This window comes from Orcinus orca, chromosome 5 (assembly GCF_937001465.1).
Source record: "Orcinus orca chromosome 5, mOrcOrc1.1, whole genome shotgun sequence".
Classification (NCBI taxonomy): Eukaryota; Metazoa; Chordata; class Mammalia; order Artiodactyla; family Delphinidae; genus Orcinus; species Orcinus orca.
Genome location: NC_064563.1, coordinates 133,749,106 through 133,764,553, shown reverse-complemented (window position 1 = coordinate 133,764,553; position 15,448 = coordinate 133,749,106). Strand labels below are relative to the sequence as shown.

The following is a 15,448-nucleotide window of genomic DNA, read 5'->3' as shown; positions in this document are numbered from 1 at the left end:
TTACCTCAAAGCCAAATAAAGAAAAAAGAATGAAAACAATTGAAGACAGTCTTAGAGACCTCTGGGACATTAAACACACCAACATTCGAATTACAGGGGTGCCAGAAGAAGAAGAGAAAAAGAAAGGGTCTGAGAAGATATTTGAAGAGATTATAATTGAAAACTGCCCTAATATGGGAAAGGAAATAGTTGATCAAGTCCAGGAAATGCAAAGAGTCCCATACAGGATAAATGCAAGGAGAAACATGCCAAGACACATATTAATCAAACTATCAAAAATTAAATACAAAGAAAACATATTAAAAGCAGCAAGGGAAAAACAACAAATAACATACAAGGGAATCCAACAGCTGATCTTTCAGCAGAAACTCAGCAAGCCAGAAGGGATTGGCAGGACATATTTAAAGTGATGAAAGGGAAAAACCTATAAGCAAGATTACTCTACCCAGCAAGGATCTCATTCATATTCGACAGAGAAATTAAAAGCTTTACAGACAAGCAAAAGCTAAGAGAATTCAGCACCACCAGACCAGCTTTACAACAAATGCTAAAGGAACTTCTCTAGGCAACAAAAACACAAGAGAAGAAAAAGACCTACAATAACAAACCCAAAACAGTTAAGAAAATGGTAATAGAAACATACATATCAATAATTACCTTAAATGTAAATGGATTAAATGCTCCAAACAAAAAACATAGACTGGCTGAATGGATACAAAAACAAGACCCATATATATGCTGTCTACAAGAGACCACTTCAGACCTAGGGATGCCTACAGACTGAAAGTGAGGGGATGGAGAAAGATATTCCATGCAAATGGAAATCAAAAAAAGCTGGAGTAGCAATTCTCATAACAGAAAAAATAAACGTTAAAATAAAGACTATTAGAAGAGACAAAGAAGGACACTACATAATGATCAAGGGATCAATTCAAGAAGAAAATATAAAAATTGTAAATATTATGCACCCAACATAGGAGCACCTCAATACATAAGGCAAATGCTACAACCATGAAAGGGGAAATTGACAGTAACACAATAATAGTTGGGGACTTTAACACCCCACTTTCACCAATGGACAGATCATCCAAAATGAAAATAAATAACGAAACACAAGCTTTAAATGACACTTTAAACTAGATGGACTTAATCGATATTTATAGGACATTCCATCAAAAAACAACAGAATACACTTTCTTCTCAAGTGCTCATGGAATATTCTCCAGGATACATCATATCTTGGGTCACAAATCAAGCCTTGATAAATTTAAGAAAATTGAAATCCTATCAAGTATCTTTTGCGACCACAATGCTATGAGACTAGATATCAATTACAGGAAAAAATCTGTAAAAAATACAAACACATGGAGGCTAAACAATACACTACTAAATAACAAAGAGATCACTGAAGAAATCAAGGAGGAAATCAAAAAATACCTAGAAACAAATGACAATGAAAACATGATGACCCAAAGCCTGTGGGATGAAGCAACAGCAGTTCTAAGAGGGAAGTTTATAGCCATACAATCCTACCTCAAGAAACAAGAAACATCTCAAATAAACAACCTAATCTTATACCGAAAGCAATTAGAGAAAGAAGAACAAAAAACCCCAAAGTTAGCAAAAGGAAAGAAATCATAAAGGTCAGATCAGAAAAAAATGAAGAAAAAAATTAAGGAAACAATAGCGAAGATCAATAAAACTAAAAACTGGTTCTTTGAGAAGATAAACAAAATTGATAAACCATTAGCCAGACTCATCTAGAGAAAAAGGGAGAAGACTCAAATCAACAGAATTAGAAATGAAAAAGAAGTAACAACTGGCACTGCAGAAATACAAAACATCATGAGAGATTACTACAAGGAACTATATGCCAATAAAATGGACAACCTGGAAAAAATAGACAAATTCTTAGAAAAGCACAACCTTCCGAGACTGAAGCACAACCTTCAGAGACTGAATCAGGAAGAAATACAAAATATAAATGGACCAATCACAAGCACTGAAATTGAAAATGTGATCAAAAATCTTCCAACAAACAAAAGCCCAGAACCAGATGGCTTCACAGGCAAATTCTATAAAACCTTTAGAGAAGAGCTAACACCTATCCTTCTCAAGCTCTTCCAAATTATATCAGAGGGAGGAACACTCCCAAACTCACGCTACAAGGCCACCATCACTTGGATACCAAAACCAGACAAAGATGTCACACAAAAAGGAAAACTACAGGCCAATATCACTGATGAACATAGATGCAAATATCCTCAACAAAATGCCAGCAAACAGAATCCAACAGCACATTAAAGGATCATACACAATGCAAGGAATGCAAGGATTCTTCAATGTACGCAAATCAATCAATGTGATACACCATATTAACAAACTGAAGGCGAAAAACCATATGATCATCTCAATAGATGCATAAAAAGCTTTCGACAAAATTCAACACCCATTTATGATAAAAACGCCACAGAAAGTATGCAGAGAGGGAACTCACCTCAACATAATAAAGGCCATATATGACAAACCCATTGTTCTCAATGGTAAAAAACTGAAACCATTTCCTCTAAGATCAGGAACAAGACAAGGTTGCCCACTCTCACCACTATTATTCAACATAGTTTTGGAAGTTTTAGCCACAGCAATCAGAGAAGAAAAAGAAATAAAAGGAATCAAAATCAGAAAAGAAGAAGTAAAACTGTTGCTGTTTGCCAATGACATGATACTATACATAGTGAATCCTAAAGATGCTACCAGAAAACTACTAGAGCTAATCACTGTATTTGGCAAAGTAGCAGGATACAAAATTAATGCACAGAAATCTCTTGCATTCCTATACACAAATGATGAAAAATCTGAAAGAGAAATTAAGGAAATACTCCCATTTACCACTGCAACAAAAAGACTGAAATACCTAGGAATAAACCTACCTAAGGAGACAAAAGTCCTGTATGCAGAAAACTATAAGACAGTGATGAAAGGAATTTAAGGTGATTCAGACAGATGGAGAGATATACAATGTTCTTGTATTTAAGAATCAACTTTGTGAAAATGACTATACTACACAAAGCAATCTATAGATTCAATGCAATCCCTATCAAACTACCACTGGCATTTTTCACAGAACTAGAACAAAAAGTTTCACAATTTGTATGGAAACACAAAAGGCCCCAAATAGCCAAAGCAATCTTGCGAAAGAAAAATAGAGCTGGAGGAAACAGGCCCTCTCACTTCAGACTATACTACAAAGCTATAGTAATCAAAACAGTATGGTGTTGGCAGAAAAACAGAAATATGGATCAATGGAACAGGATAGAAAGCCCAGAGATAAACCCCCGCACATATGGTCACCTTATCTTTGATAAAGGAGGCAGGAATGTACAGTGGAGAAAGGACAGCCTCTTCAATAAGTGGTGCTGGGAAAACTGGACAGCTACATGTAAAAGAATGAAATTAGAACAGTTCCTAACACCATACACAAAAATAAACTGAAAGTAGATTAAAGGCCTAAACGTAAGGTCAGACACTATAAAACTCTTAGAGGAAAACATAGGCAGAACACTCTACGACATACATCACAGCAAGATCCTTTTTGACCCCACTCCTAGAGAAATGGAAATAAAAACAAAAATAAACAAATGGGACCTATGAAACTTAAAAGCTTTTGCAGAACAAAGGAAACCATCAGCAAGACGAAAACACAACCCTCAGAATGGGAGAAAATATTTGCAGACGAAGCAACTGACAAAGGATTAATCTCCAAAATATACAAGCAGCTCATGCAGCTCAATAACAAAAAAACAACCCAATCCAAAAATGGGCAGAAGACCTAAATAGACATTTCTCCAAAGAATATATACAGATTGCCAACAAACACATGAAAGGATGCTCAACATCACTAATCATTAGAGGAATCCAAATCAAAATTACAATGAGGTATCACCTCACACAAGTCAGAATGGCCATGATCAAAAAATCTGCAAACAATAAATGCTGGAGAGGGTGGGGAGGAAAGGGAACCCTCTTGAGCTGTTGGTGGGAATGTAAATTGATACAGCCACTATGGAGCACAGTATGGAGGTTCCATAAAAAATTAAAAATAGAACTACCATACGACCCAGCAATCCCACTACTGGGCATATATCCTGAGAAAACCATAATTCAAAAAGAGTCATGTACTACATTGTTCTTTGCAGCTCTATTTACAATAGCCAGGACATGGAAGCACCCTAAGTGTCCATCAACAGATGAATGGATAAAGAAGTTATGGCACATATATACAATGGAGTATTAGTCAGCCATAAAAAGAAACGAAATTGAGTTATTTGTAATGAGGTGGATGGACCTAAAGTCTGTCATACAGAGTGAAGTAAGTCAGAAAGAGAAAAACAAATACCGTATGCTAACACATATATATGGAATCTAACAACAACAACAAAAAGGTTCTGAAGAACCTAGGGGCAGGACAGGAATAAAGATGCAGACGTAGAGAATGGACTTGAGGACACAGGGAGGGGGAAGGGTAAGCTGGGATGAAGTGAGAGAGTGGCATGGACTTATATACACTACCAAATGTAAAATAGATAGCTAGTGGGAAGCAGCTGCATAAAACAGGGAGATCAGCTCCATGCTTTGTGACCACCTAGAGTGGTGGGACAGGGAGGGTGGGAAGGAGACGCAAGAGGGAGGTGATATGGGGATATATGTATACGTATAGCCGATTCACTTTGTTATACAGCAGAAACTAACACAACGTTGTAAATCAATTATACTCCAATAAAGATGTTAAAAAAAGAAAAAAAAAATCCACATCTATGCAATGAAGCTGTAGAAATTAGGAGATGTTGAATTCCATCCAGTAAAGGGAAATATCATTTTATACTAATAATTTGAGAAATTTTTCCTAAGTAAAAGGAGGCTTTAGAATTAATGTTAAACTTAGAGTTCGGATAGAAAGCCCAGAGATAAACCCATGCACATATGGACATCTTATCTTTGATAAAGGTGGCAGTAATGTACCATGGAGAAAGGACAGCCTCTTCAATAAGTGGTGCTGGGAAAACTGGACAGGTACATGTAAAAGTATGAGATTAGATCACTCCCTAACACCATACACAAAAATAAGCTCAAAATGGATTAAAGACCTAAATGTAAGGCCAGAAACTATCAAACTCTTAGAGGAAAACATAGGCAGAACACTCTATGACATAAATCAAAGCAAGATCCTTTCTGACCCACCTCCTAGAGTAATGGAAATAAAAACAAAAATAAACAAATGGGACCTAATGAAACTTCAAAGCTTTTGCACAGCAAAGGAAACCATAAACAAGACCAAAAGACAACCCTCAGAATGGGAGAAAATATTTGCAAATGAAGCAACTGACAAAGGATTAATCTCCAAAATTTACAAGCAGCTCATGCAGCTCAATAACAAGAAAACAAACAACCCAATCCAAAAATGGGCAGAAGACCTAAATAGACATTTCTCCAAAGAAGATATACAGACTGCCAACAAACACATGAAAGAATGCTCAACATCATTAATCATTAGAGAAATGCAAATCAAAACTACAATGAGATATCATCTCACACCAGTCAGAATGGCCATCATCAAAAAATCTAGAAACAATAAATGCTGGAGAGGGTGTGGAGAAAAGGGAACACTCTTGCACTGCTGGTGGGAATGTGAATTGGTTCAGCCACTATGGAGAACAGTATGGAGGTTCCTTAAAAAACTACAAATAGAACTACCATATGACCCAGCAATCCCACTACTAGGCATATACCCTGAGAAAACCAAAATTCAAAAAGAGTCATGTACCAAAATGTTCATTGCAGCTCTATTTACAATAGCCCGGAGATGGAAACAACCTAAGTGCCCGTCATCGGATGAATGGATAAAGAAGATGTGGCACATATATACAATGGAATATTACTCAGCCATAAAAAGAAACGAAATTGAGCTATTTGTAATGAGGTGGATAGACCTAGAGTCTGTCATACAGAGTGAAGTAAGTCAGAAAGAAAAAGACAAATACCGTATGCTAACACATATATATGGAATATAAGAAAAAAAAGTCATGAAGAACCTAGGGGTAAAGCAGGAATAAAGACGCAGACCTCTTAGAGAACGGACTTGAGGTTATGGGGAGGGGGAAGGGTGAGCTGTGACAGGGCGAGAGAGAGTCATGGGCATATACACACTAACAAACGCAGTAAGGTAGATAGCTAGTGGGAAGCAGCCGCATGGCACAGGGATATCGGCTCGGTGCTTTGTGACAGCCTGGAGGGGTGGGATGGGGAGGGTGGGAGGGAGGGAGACGCAACAGGGAAGACATATGGGAACATATGTTTATGTATGACTGATTCACTTTGTTATAAAGCAGAAACTAACACACCATTGTAAAGCAATTATACCCCAATAAAGATGTTAAAAAAAAAAAAAAAAACTTAGAGTTCTAAAAGCATCAATTTAAATTGATGAGAACATTAAAAAAAATTGCCTCCTGAGTAAATAAGATTTCCAGAAGAAACTCTATTGGGATTTTTTTTTATAGCCCTTAGGATAAACAAGGAAAGGAAACCTAGGGCACATGTCTAATTAACTACATGTGCCCCTTTGGTTTCCAAAAATAAGCTCTAACATAATTTGATGCTTTATCCTTAGCAATGAGAAGTCAAGCATAGAACCATTTGCAAGTGCCACATGATATGTCATAGAAAGGAACCAAAAATAATCATAGACATTTTTATCATTTTTAATAGACAAAAATCCATATTTCTGTTACCAGATCCAGAGAGATCAAGCTTTGCCTTTCGTACTTCTCTACTTGGTGCCTGAAATCCCTTGGAGATTAATTTTGGGGGATAAAGGTTTTGCATATTCAGAAGTTCTCTGTTAAAATAAAAATTGTTTCAAAGGCAAGTACATTAAGCCACCTTCAAGGACAGTCACAATTACTCTAGTGAGGATAAGCTTATAAAAACAGTCATAATGAATGAGGTTCAAATGCATATTTATAGGAAAGTGGAAGTAAGTAGAAGAAAGTTGGAAGCTATACTTGGGAGCCTTGCCACGTAAAGAAGTATGATGGGGCCAGGAAGGGTAGTAGAGGGCATTGAATGCTAAATAGTAGGATACGGACAGAGACTTTTTCAGAATTATTGCAAAGAGCTGGCACAGCTTTTGGAAACAAGTGTTACCTATTCAGTAAAATTTTTATTAAAAGTCCATCTTTAAGTATGATGCTGAAAATAACATCCTAAGAAGTTATAAATTCATCATGATCAGTAGAAAAATAAAGGACAACAAATGTCATACAAGTATAAAAACAGGAAAGATTCAGCTCTATCTATCAGTCAATATACTAGTGTGTGTATTTAATACTAGATAATTTACAAAGCATTTTCATGGATTTTGTTTCATTTAATACACCATCCTCTAAGGTAGATAATACAGTAATTATGCCTTTTTTTTTTTTTTTTTTTTTTTTTTTTTGCGGTACGCGGACCTCTCACTGTTGTGGCCCCTCCCGTTGCGGAGCACAGGCTCCAGACGTGCAGGCTCAGCGGCCATGGCTCACGGACCCAGCCGCTCCTCGAATTATGCCATTTTTGAAAGGAGGAAGCTGAGTTTTCAGGCCAAAAGCTAGCAAAGAATGCCCTGCAGCTCTTTGGGCTCCTTGACTAAGAGCCCTTCTCCTCTACCTGAAAGAGTTTCCCTGAGGATTCCATAAATTAGTACAAGTAGATAAATTTGAATCCATGGATTTCAATATTGTCTTCTTACATTGATTTATATGCATGTTTAAAAGCTTTACATTGTACAATGTGCAGTTATAACCTTTATTTTTTAAGTACGATTTGTGATCATTTCTGTAAAAATTGTCTATCAACTCTATTATAGAATGATTTGTAGGAGATCTGTAAATCAATTTTACCTATGATGGTCAAAAATGGCAAAATCTTGGCCTCTGTGGAGTCCTGCTGGAAGGGTGTATGGAGTATGCCAGGGAAGGCCTAGAACAGAAGCTGGGAGGAAGCTAAATTGGGCTTCCCGCTACCTACTAAGCTGCTCTTCCTTGCTAGTGACCAAGTTCAGGCACTAATTATTTATTAGTCTTGAGTCCTTATTAGTCCAACTCAGATTGACAGAGAGTCATTGATGAGAAAGTGGATGGAACACAAATCAATGTAGGCTGCTTTTGGAGGAAATCCTGTCCTCATAGGAAGGCATTTCAGCATAGAGGTTACAAGCGTGGACTCTAGAGCCAGACTGTCTGAATCCCAGCTCTACTCCTTAACCATTTGTCCTTGTTTCTTCAACCATAAAGAAGGTAATGCTCTTAGGATAGTTGTAAATACTAGATGAGTTAATGTACAGAGAGCATTTAGAACAACACATAGCACAAGCTGCATAAGTATTAACTTTATTATTCTGGAAGCCAAGAATATTTAGACATATAGACAATTTGCTGATTCTGAGAAAATAATAGATAGCTTGGTGAAGTAGGAAGGTGATGACACAGAGGATTTTGTACTTGTGCAGGTACATGATGGGGACACTAATTTATTAGTGTGCAACTATCCAAGAGCTTTTTACCCTAACTTAAATTTAAATCTCAGTTATTAACTAGCTAGATTCTAGTGGTCAGGGTAGGGAATGTGTGTGTACTTTGAGAGCAGCCTCTTCTAAGGTAAAAACAAAACCACAGGAACAACTTCTCCAGGAGTGGGTTGGGGGTATAGTGGACAATGTTGGTGACCCACCCAGGCCCTTTGAACCCCTTTACCGTCATTGTGCATCTCTCCAGCTTCCATGTGCTTTTGCTCTCAATGGCCAGCACCTTCAGCCCTTCTTTAGAAGACTCCCCTTAGTCTACTGAAGCTATTTCCCCGAACTCCATCACACACGCAGATCCAGAAATGCCTCAAATTGACCTCCCCTGGGCCGTAGTTAGCTGATGGGCACAGGAGTAGGAAAGCCCAGCTCCCTTGCCTCAGTTGGTACAACTCCACGGTCCAACTTGATCTCCACATTTCCTCAAGGAATCAGGCTGACCCCACTTTCTGCAGGGCTTTTGCCTGAGATGCCACCCTTGTCTTCCTCCCCTTCCTTATTCTTCTTCCTTCACTTCCTTTCTGAATTTCCCTGGGAGGAAATAATAAATAATAAATAAATTGCTTATACACGAATCCTTGTCCCAAGGTCTGCTTCTGGGAAACCTGACCTAAGACCTAAGTGAAGATGCTTTTTGTCTTATTTTATAAATAAATGCTTGGTAATTGGGGCAAGCTCCGAGTTTAACTCTTGCCTTACCACTTAGCTGTGCTAACTTCTATGTGCCTGCTTCCCATCTGTGAATGTTTTCAGCTTAAGTAGTGTTTCAGTTCTTCTTAACACAACCAGAACTAATTTAGATTTTGAGTTGCCTAGGTAGAGGAACACACCAACAGTTGCTGAATGCTGGGCACAGAGCTAGAGTACATTGATACATTACTGAATTTAACCTTCATGACAACCAAAACAGTGGAAGTATGCCCATCCCTGTTTTCATGATGAGGAATTTGAGGGTCAGAGAAGTAATTTATTTGTCCAGTATTACACTGAATGAGTATTTAAGTTCAAGGAAGCGTATATAGAATGTAGAGTTATAAAAAGGAATCACAAAAAATGTAAAATTCTATTATGCATAACTTTGTTGCATTAAGGATATCTGCATAGAAATTCTCAAAAGTAGACTGCAATCAAAAGTGACTTCCCGGGCTTCCCTGGTGGCGCAGTGGTTGAGAGTCCGCCTGCCGATGCAGGGGACACGGGTCGTGCCCCGGTCCGGGAGGATCCCACATGCCGTGGAGCAGCTGGGCCCGTGAGCCATGGCCGCTGAGCCTGCGCGTCCGGAGCCTGTGCTCCGCAACGGGAGAGGTCACAACAGAGAGAGGCCCGCGTACTGCAAAAAATTAAAAAATTAAAAATTTTTTTAAAAAAGTGACTTCCCTCTCAAGGGTCTCTCTCCTACTCTCACCTCCTCACCACCTGACATAACTGCACACACAGTAAACAATGACAGTGTGTTGAATGAATGAGTACATGAGTGAATCAGCAAAGATCAAGGATGTCACATATTCTATAGCTTTTATTGAACTATAGAATTCAACAGACAGCCTTCTTGCTGCTGCAGTAAAAAAGTTCATTTATTAATTTTAAATATATACCTGTATTTGGCGGCTATCAAAGAAAGGGATATTCAATCTTGGAAAATTCAATCTCAGTGTTTGAATTTTTTAAGGTAATTTTTCCCCAATGGGGATTTTTTATTTTGTCAGTTATGTGTCTGGTGTATTTTTTAGAAGAGAAACCTCTTTCCTAGAGTTTACAGCAAATGGCTAGCTTTAAGTGGAAATCAATTATATTAACATATGTGCATATGTATTAAATACATAAAAATAGTAAGGATGGAGAGATATCAGTGCCTGTGTTTTCATAAACCCTTTCAACTCTTCAAAACAGTGGAAAAGAAACATGCTGAGAAATAAAACTCTTCAATCACAATTTTTTTGGAAAAGTTGAGAAAGCGCAGAGGTTTAGGAAGCAGACCCCACTGAACATTCTGCTAAAGGATCGCAATTCGAACATTCTGAGAGAAAACGGAGCAAATGGAGAAGGGTCTACTAAGTATAACGTGAAAGAAGGAAAATCAGAGAAGGCTGTGTTTGGGGGAGGGGGCTCTCAGTGTTAAAATATGGTGGGAAATTAAATGAATGAAGTCAAAGGAACCACAGCAGGAATGGAGAGAGACTTCTAAGGAGAACAGTAGTGATCAGCTCCTTGAGATTGGGGCCAGAAAAAACTCTCTGCAAGTTATGATTAGCATAATTACCAGGGTAAACCAAACAAGAACTCAAGTGTGTTGGTACAAGCCCTCCAAAAAGCAGGCTCCAAGATGAGATTAAACATGCAAGTATTTGATGGGGAGGAATGCCTATGTGAAAGGAAGTGAGGAGGGAGCCAGAAAAGACTGGCAGAGTCATAACACTCCAAAAGTGTGACCTTAAGCAAGGGAGAGTGGGGGATAAGTTTGCATGGAAGTGTCCTAGGAATGGGGTGCAGCCTAATGAGGGTTCAAGCAAAGGCATCAGGATGTCCTTGGGCCTAAACTGACACTGGTAGGAGTCCAGTGGCTCCATGAATAGGTATGCCTTAATATTCCCCACGTACTCCATCACTGGCTTTGAACAAATGTACTTTTGCATTCCAAAGCTTAGCAGGTGGGACCTTTGGTCCATTACAATTATGTCCAAGTTCAAGGTCTAGGAGGTACACTCTCATGGCCACTTTATTGAGTTTCTAAAATGTCTGTGAATATTATAAAGTAAGATCCCTTTTATTTTCAGAGTTTCACAGAAAAGTAATGCAACCAGTCACCTTTTATTGAGCACTTGTGTGTACCAATCACTGTGCTAAATGCCTTATATTTTTTTTCTCTTATAGTCCTCAGAGCAGCCCTATGAGGTTAGAGGACTTGCACAATAATACAAAATCAGTGAGGGGTAATGCCAGGATTCAACTCAGGCATTTTCACTCTTGATGCTGATCACCATTTTGTAACTTACAATAATAATACCAACTTTGGTATTAGGTAGTGTTGTCGTGAGAATTAAGTGAAATAATTCATGTTAAAGCCCTCAACATGGTGCCTAGCCAGGTATTAAGAGCTCAAGGAACATTACTGTTATTGCGTAGTTGAGCCAGGACTCAGATCCATCTCTGACTGATGCCAGTTTCTGTACTCTTGGCCACTCCATCAGTGTAAATTCAGTATTTCAATCAGATAGTATCAGAAGCACCTGGAAAGGCATTAAAAAGAAAAAAGGAGGGCTAGAACTAAACCTTCTTTCAATAAATAGTATCAGTCACACAGATAGAATTCAGTGATAGGAGATACTAGAAATGCAAGGTATGCTTCCTTTGGTTCCCCAGGGAAGAAAGGCACATAGGTGTGGCCTGTTTACTGCTTATTCATAAATAGAAATATGTAAGATTTATGAGACTGCCAATGGGAAAAGGATGAGACAAGTAACTCTCCACATTCTTTTTTTTTTTTTTTTTGCGGTAAGCGGGCCTCTCACTGTTGTGGCCTCTCCCGTTGCGGAGCACAGGCTCCGGACACGCAGGCTCAGCGGCCATGGCTCACGGGCCTAGCCACTCCATGGCATGTGGGATCTTCCCGGACCAGGGCACGAACCCTTGTCCCCTGCATCTGCAGGTGGACACTTAACCACTGCGCCACCAGGGAAGCCCTCTCCACATTCTTTTAAAAGAAAGCAGAAAGGAAAAAAGTGTTTGCAAAAGAAGGCATCTGAATTTCTGCTATGACCAAGATGAGTAATAGGGACAAGATTTAGCCTCCTACCAGAAACAACCAAGAAATACAAAAACAATATGAAAGAATGGTTTTTAGACATTGGATTCTGATGACATAGGACAGTGTTCCCTGAGAAAAGAGAAACACATAAGATGAGTCCTATGAGTGCCCCAGACTACTACCTAGATAGAGTGAACCCAGGTGGAGCCTCATGGTCAACTTAGTTGAGGAGATGGAGCTGGACATATATAGGCTGGAGAAACCAAGGCAGCTGGAATTCATTCTTCAGCAAAATGCTGAAGAAAGGGAGCTACACAGAGGGAGAACTCTAGCAATCTATATATAATCCCCCTCAAGTCCTCAGTTTAGTAATGGTCCGTGCATGCCTGTGAGGAAAATGCTGGAGGATGGGGGAAAGCCACCTAAAAGGACCAAAGGAGCAAATACTGGAGCTCACACAGGGCTGAGAATAGTTCAGGCTTCTACAAGCCCAAGTAGAAAATCTCATAATTCATGGGGCCTTGAATAGAGCACTCAGGAAGTTATTGCCTCAATAGTAGGGCAAAACTAGTCATAAGCTAAAGACTGCTCTTGTCTCACTTAACTAAGCTTAAAAGCAAGACTTGAAAAGATCAGACTGTTTTCATAACTTCATCTTAATAAAAATCAAGAATATTTATGAGAATAAAAAAATATCCAGGACTCTAACATGGTAAAATTCACAATGAACAGCATCCAATCAAATATTACCAGGAATACAAAGAAGCAGGAAAATATGAATATCCATCATAAAAGAAATACCAATCAATAGAAACAGATCAAGAAATAATAATTCAAAAAGAGGGCTTCCCTGGTGGTGCAGTGGTTGAGAGTCCGCCTGCCGATGCAGGGGACACAGGTTCGTGCCCTGGTGCGGGAAGATCCCACATGCTGCGGAGCGGCTGGGCCCGTGAGCCATGGTCGCTGAGCCTGCATGTCCGGAGCCTGTGCTCCACAACGGGAGAGGCCACAACAGTGAGAGGCCCGTGTACCACAGAAAAAAACCCAAAAGAGTCATGTACCAAAATGTTCATTGCAGCTCTATTTACAATAGCCAGGACATGGAAGTAACCTAAGTGTCCATCAACAGATGAATGGATACAGAAGATGTGGCACATATATACAATGGAATATTACTCAGCCATAAAAAGAAATGAAATTGAGTTATTGTAGTGAGGTGGATGGACCTAGAGTCTGTCATACAGAGTGAAGTAAGTCAGAAAGAGAAAAACAAATACCGTATGCTAACACATATATATGGAATCTAAGGGAAAAAAAGGTCATGAAGAACCTAGGGGTTAGACGGGAATAAAGACACAGACCTACTAGAGCATGGACTTGAGGATATGGGGAGGGGGAAGGGTAAGCTGTGACAAAGTGAGAGAGTGACATGGACATATATACACTACCAAACGTAAAATAGATAGCTAGTGGGAAGCAGCCACATAGCACAGGGAGATCAGCTAGGTGGTTTGTGACCACCTAGAGGGGTGGGATAGGGAGGGTGGGAGGAGGGAGACGCAAGAGGAAAGAGATATGGGAGCATATGTATATGTATAACTGATTCACTTTGTTATAAGCAGAAACTAACACACCATTGTAAAGCAATTATACTCCAATAAAGATGTTAAAAAAAAAGAAATAATAGATATACAAATGATGGAATTAGTAGACAAGGACATTAAAACTGTTATTGTAAATATATTCCATATGTTCAAGAAGGTAGAGGAAAGATTAAACATTTTAAGTAGAGTTATTGGATATATTGAAAAGACCCAAATCCCACTATTAGAAAAAAAATAGTGTTTTAAATGAATACTCCATCAATTAGATGGGATTAACAGCAGATTAGACACTGTAGAGGAAAGGATTAGTTAATTTAAAGACATGGCAATAGAAACTGTCCAAAATAAAATAGAATAAACCACTGAACAAAGAAAGAAAGAAAGAAAGAAAGGGAGGAAAAAAAAGAAAAGAAGACAAAAGAGCATCAGGTAACTGTGTGACAACCACAGCAGCATAACGTACATGTTATTGGAGTTCCCAAAGGAAGGGAGGAGACAGAAAAAAAAAATTTTAAGATATAATGGCTGAAAACTTTTCCAAATTTGATGAAAACCATAGACATATATACCCAAGAAACTCAAAAAACCTCAAACACAGAAAAAGGCATTTTACCACACAATGCAAACAAATTTAGAATGGACTGGTTGTGCTACCATAAAAATTGCCAAGATAAGGAAATAACACCCAAAATCATATTTAAAACAAACAATTAAGAGCTCTTATATAGGAAGTCAGGTGAAGTGGGAAACCTCCATCCAATCAATTCAAAAACAGATGAGGTTATATATAAGGAAGGAGCAATTAGGAGAGTCAAAAGAGATACATTTACACACCATGCCATAGTGTATAATAAAGTCAAGATGAAATCCACAAAAAGGGGTAACCTAAATACCTCATATAATAATGATGGAGCGACTTCCCTGGTGGCCCAGTCGTTAAGAATCTGCCTGCCAATGCAGGGGACACGGGTTCGATCACTGGTCCAGGAGGATCCCACATGCCGCACAGCAGCTAAGCCAGTGTGCCACAACTACTGAGCCTGAGCTCTAGAGCCCACGAGCCACAACTATTGAGCCCACGCTCTGCAACTACTGAAGCCCACATGCCTAGAGTCCGTGTTCTGCAACAAGAAAAGCCACTGCAACGAGAAGCCCGCGCACTGCAACAAAAAGTAGCCCCTGCTTACCACAACTAGAGGAAACCTGCACACAGGAATAAAGACCAAACACAGCCAAAAATAAATAAAATTAAAAAAATAATAATAATAATGATGGAAAAACTACCTCATATGATAATGATGATAGGACAATATCTCTATCCCTAACCTATTTCTAACCTTTAGATCTTTATTTTCAATTACCCCTGGGCATATTCATGGTCCCAAAATTTCTTAACTCAGTACTTCCACCTTATTATCTTACTACACACATATCCCTCCTCAATTCGAACTCCTTGTTGTTTATATGTCAACTTCCATT

At 38.8% G+C, this 15,448-nt stretch overlaps 1 protein-coding gene across 6 annotated transcripts in view; it reads right to left on the bottom strand.

The window, feature by feature from the left end:
- Positions 1–15,448, bottom strand: part of BACH1 (BTB domain and CNC homolog 1) — an 82,231-nt gene that overhangs the window by 55,709 nt on the left and 11,074 nt on the right. For 2 of the 6 annotated variants that reach the window (XM_033418164.2, XM_033418166.2), the window contains exon 2: positions 11,731–11,847. The exons of the other annotated variants lie outside the window; for them this stretch is intronic. The gene's annotated coding sequence lies outside the window, so the exon portion shown is untranslated. The remainder of the gene's footprint in view (positions 1–11,730; positions 11,848–15,448) is intronic. 6 annotated transcript variants of the gene reach the window in all.